We start from the raw sequence: 5,559 nt of genomic DNA, 5'->3' as shown, positions 1-5,559 counted from the left end.
CACCAACCAATATGTCAAGCAGCCTACATTTCCTACATTGTAAACAAACATTAGGTTTGTAATAACTTTTAAAAAAATGTAATGCATCAAGAGAGCTAGAGATCTTACTCTTCATTTGAAACATGTGCTCGAGCAATCTTGGCTAGCTTTGGCGTAGTGAATTTGCTAGCCTTTTCACCCCACCTTTGGTATAAGATCACTTTTTTAAAGAACTCTTTCCCACAGTCGGGGTTGGCAATTTGTGCCAACTCATGTCCCCTTTTAGTGAAGAGTGCCTCCGTCTCCTTTTTAGGGCATTCCTATAGTTCTTGTCAAACAATTCTGCATCCATCATGTATTCTCTACTCCCTCGCTCAGGCAAGCCACTGATCTTGGCTTGGAACGTGGCATCAAATTCCGACTGCAATGCGTTTATATTTATTTAAGAAACATACTTTGAAATGAAAACATTAAGAAATATATTTCAAAATCAAAACATAATGCAATGTGCACACACCTTGAAAACTAATTATGAGACAAGAGTGCCATGGGAAGCTTTAACCACTTGGATCTATTAGGTCCCCAATGAGTAAGCGCTTTCTGGTCGTCCCATCACGATCAGCATCACTAAACTTTGACAACAACGATTGTGGATTGTCAAGACCCACACGCTGCATTATAAATATATCATATGCCATTGTGTTCAACACATGAATGGTGAGATGACCCTGAAAAATTTGCATGCATTATAAACAAGGAAAGATGACATACACAATGTTTTTTCATTTCATATACACATTGTACAAAGCACTTACTTGTTGATCATGCGCAACACCAACAAGAACTCCACCTCCTCTTCCTCAAGGAATCGGACTACTCTGCAGTTCACCTTGGGAATCCTCTCTTTTTTGACTCGATTGGTATTCACCCATTCTTGCCAACCTTTGAGTTGATGGTTGCCATCCCAAACAACGAACATCTTGCCAACCATTTGTTTCCATCCTTTAGTCTCCTCTAATATCGTGTCAAATTCACCTGACAATGATAGATCGTGGCCGGTTGCACTTCAACGGTCGAATGCAATGGGGGCTTTGCTTGGGAACCCCTCTGAGACAATGAATGTCGACATTGTCAATTGGCACTTGCTCTCCTTGATGCTTCTGATCAGCCCCTCGATAGAATCCTCATTCGTGTTGATTGCTGGGTTTGCAAGGAGGCAACAAAGCGGCACTCTAGGAGGGCGGTTTTGGTTGTCGACCAAGTGGTCCTCCACCCAATTCGTAGAGATGTGTCGATTGGCCGAAACTCTCTTTCACAGACTCCTCTTCTTCTACAATCATGGCACTACTGGTGGCCACACGATTGTTGGTGGGCTATTGTTAAAGAACCAACTTCCATAGTTAACTGCAATTGTAAGGTGTTTGTCACCTCGCTTGATGTGGCCACTTGTGATATGCCCACATCTTGCGAGAGAATGATCTCACCTTGCGATCTGGTGAACCCTTTTGATTTCAAATGAGTCCATGGAGGCATTTTGTCTTGAATATACATCCATATTACCATGAATAGTTCTTAAAGTAGTCTTTTTGTCATTTAACATGTGATGCAATGATCTTAAATTAGTATTTAAACTTTATTAAATTTTTATTCCAATTACATGTGATGCTATCCATATGAAGTTTACCTGGAGAAATTTGATGATTGAGAACTCTTTCTTCGGCGTCGAGGGCAAGTGAGGACCATTATCGCTTGAGGGCGTTCCAATCGTTGAGACCACTTCCAATCGTTGAGGCGTACTTGTTGAGAGAGAAAGGATGACTCTTTGTGGTGGGAGAGAGAGAGCTTGACTCTTTGTGGAAGGGGTTGAGAGAGAGAGAGAGAGAGAGAGAGAGAGAGAGAGAGAGAGAGAGAGAGAGAGAGAGAGAGAGAGAGAGAGAGAGAAACGACGGCTATTGAGGGGTTGAGAGAGAGAGGGACGATGACTGTTGAGTGGTTGAGCCAGAGAGGAGGGCGAGAGAGAGAGAGAGAGAGAGAGAGAGAGAGAGAGAGAGAGAGAGAGAGGGGGGGGGGGGGATTTTAAGGCTGTTGTGAGGGCTCAACATTGGCTATGCAAGGCTATTAAGCCGTTGTACAACAACCACGTGGCCATACGGTGGCCTGCGTGGCCACGCGTTGGAGGGCGTGGCTAGCTACATGGCCTGTGTGGCCTTTTCCACATGCCCGATGTGGACAGTCCATGTGAACTGGCCAGGTGTAATGCCCAAACACGGGCATTACACTTGGCAAGGACACGTGGACTATTTAGTTCATATGGCAATGTCACGTGTAATGCCCGTGCTCGCGCATTACACATGGCGTGGCCACGTGGTTTGCCACGTAGATGCATAAGTCTATGTGGCGACTCCACACGTGGACTAAATAGTCCACGTGGACTATTTAGTCTACATGGTAGTGCCATGTGTAATGCCTCTGACCTCGGGCATTACACGTGGCGACACTATGTTGACTTAACAATCCACGTGGTGAGCTATTGGCTCACCATGTGGACTAGACAGACCTCGTGGCACGCTACGGTGTGCCACATGGCCTACATAACACACGTGGTGCCATCTAGTGGGCGCCCACGTGGCTAGGCCACCGTACAGTCCACGTAGGCGCCATGTTTAGTGCAATGTGCACGTGGCACCACATGCACAATGCACTACACATAGCAGCCACGTGTGATGCCCATCGTGGGCATCACATGTGGGTGGCAACCATGCGTGTCATGGCCACGCTACGCATCGCTATTTCAAGCGCGAGCCATGCGTGGGATGGCCATGCCACGCATGGCTGTTTCGCTCCTCTAGCGCCCACTCTCATGGCCCCTCCACCTCCTCTCGTGCCCTCCTCTTGCGCACCCTCCACTTCCTCTCGCGCCCTCCTCAAGCGCCCCCTCCACCTCCTCTCAGCCCACTCCACCACCTCTCGCGCCCTCCTCTTGGCCCCCTCCGCCCTCCTCTCATGCCCTCCTCAAGCACCCAGTCCACCTCCTCTTGCGCCCTCCTTTTGCTCCCCCTCCACCTTGAACCTCTTTTCAAGCGCCTCCTCAGCTCCTCCCAGGTGCCCACTTCTGTGTTTTTTTACGCGTCATGACCATGCCATCGTTAGAGGAGCTTACCATGGAGTGTATCATCTTGCAAGGATAAATGGTGCTTGATGAGATGTACAAGAATGACTCAATCAATCCTGACTTGTACCAAGCTAGAGAGATTTCGGGGAGTTTATTATTGGAATTGAAGCAAATAATCAAAGGAAAGGAGAATGACCTGGCAACGATAGATATGCTTGAGCTCAGAATATCAAGTGCAATTGCTTATTGGAGGACATAAAGAGTCATTAACGATGAGAACAAACAATTAATTAGGAATACAACCCAATCAATGTGGTTGCCCGTCGTGGAAACTTATGGATGTGTTTCCTACTAAGTATTGAGGTTTGTAAAATGTTGGCATTACTTCATAATGCAACTTCTTTGATGTAAAAATAATGTTGGCACTACTTTATAATGCCAACTTCTTTGATGTAGTAATAATGTTGACACTACTTCATAGTGCCAACTTCTTTAATGTATTTGTCGAGTTTTTTCGATGGTAGGTAGTTTGAAGTGTTAATGAACTTTTCTCGTGTTTAAAGAACCACTGGGTGTCAAATGCATCACATTTTACTTGAAGCATGATAAAGGCACAAACAATCATTAGAGAGAAGTGTAGCAATGCGTATGGGAAGCTCCTTTTTCATTTTACTGCTTAGTTCCAGCGATGTGAATCGCTACATCTATTATGTAATGCCCTCCGATGAGACAATGAGCAGATTAATGATACACATCGACACCCATCAACATAATGTACGTGCAGGCACATCAAAGGCACTAACTGCTGATAGGACTAGGCAAATGGTGTCGAGGGTGCTAGAGGTGGATCGCAATGCTGGGGCAAGGAAGGTTAAAATGTGTGTGGAAAAAGAAATCATCATGGCAGCGCTAGTGCAAGAAGGTGGTTCATCACATTTCATTGGGGAACAAGAGTTCATCAACATTGTAGAGAAGATGGGACCACTAGTGGAAGATAGCTGGTAGGCTAATCTAGTTTTTAGTGGGTGAGCCTAACGGCGGGCAAGTCCCACAGTACTACCTGGGCTCCTTCGGGAGTTCTTGGTCACTGTCGTACCCAGTTATTGGGTCTTCCGAGGTCATGACTTAAGGAAGTAGCGAAATCGTTCTCACGATCGAGACGACAAAGCTAATGACAAAAGCGTTTCTCTACTCGAGTCTCAGAGACGAGCATGCTCGTCTCTGACCCCGGCTCGAAAAACAAAACAAAGCTAATCTAGTTGGGAAATTTGGTTTGTGTTAAATAGTTATTAAAATCTAGATAAGATGCATTGTAATATTCGAACAATTTATTTTTTAGGTTTCAGAGGTCAGTCACACTAACAGCCCGGAAAGGTCCTTCAAAGGAGAGTTTTGGCTTGGATGCACTTTAGAAAGCGGAAGCGAGAGTGCACTTATGACTTCTTCCACGGAAGTAGGTTCCCAGGTCAAGGATCCTCAGGTGAGAAGTGCTATATTTTCAAGATGTCCACCATTGGACCCGCTTCAGGGTTGGATTTGGTGAATCGAATGCGACGGACCGGCTCTGGCGATATGCGTGGATACAGTTTGACCACACCTGATGAACATCAGATTGGGTGACCATGGCTTGTCATGTATATGATCCAAGGTAGCAAATTACCAATGTAGAGTATTTAGGTGGTTAGAGCAAGCTAATTGTACCTCTTAAATGACTATCATTTTCATGCAGCATGCAAGATCTTCTCACCATTGCGACATGTGAAATGAAAGAGGAGGATATGGAGACCCAATGTCTGTTTTGGGAATGCATTAATGAAGTGATGGTGGCCAACCATGGTTGTGAGAGGGCAGATTTCTATCGTTTCATGGCATATGAGGATCATGGAAACTAGATATGGCCAATTGCTATAGGAATAAATCTCACAAACGAGGAGGTATATTCATTGTGGGAAGGTGGATACCAAGTGGAGAGCAAGAATGCAGAAGGTGTTATGCCCACCCCATCACGTAGCAGTGGGGCTTCAAGGTTCTTTACAACTGCAACTTCAAAAAAGATCCGCCATATGGGTCCGCTACTACTAGCATAGAGGCTGGTGGGTCAAGCATGCAAAATGGCATACGAGTCAAGTACCGCATGTCAATATCAGAGGAAGCAGCCAAGAAAATAAAGGCTGCTTTGAAAATGAAAGCTATGGTGGTAGAAGAAGGGCAAAGAGTGGAGCACAAGTATGAAGTTTTCAAGATCGAATTGCACTAGGATGATACACACGTGGGAAAATATGATGTGCATGGGAAAGACGAACCGTCTTGTATATGTCCAGATTTTTCAGATAGAGACGCCAAGAAGAAGCCGTACCTTGCATGCAAGCACTTGTACTTCATTTATTTATGTGTGCTAGGCTTAAGCCAGAGCGAGAATATGTTCATCCACCAACCTACCCTATCCGACCTTGAGCTTGCTTGTCTCA

This window comes from Cibotium barometz, chromosome 46 (assembly GCF_041138505.1).
Source record: "Cibotium barometz isolate CiBa-2024 chromosome 46, ASM4113850v1, whole genome shotgun sequence".
Taxonomy (NCBI): Eukaryota; Viridiplantae; Streptophyta; class Polypodiopsida; order Cyatheales; family Cibotiaceae; genus Cibotium; species Cibotium barometz.
This window is presented reverse-complemented; position numbering follows the sequence as displayed.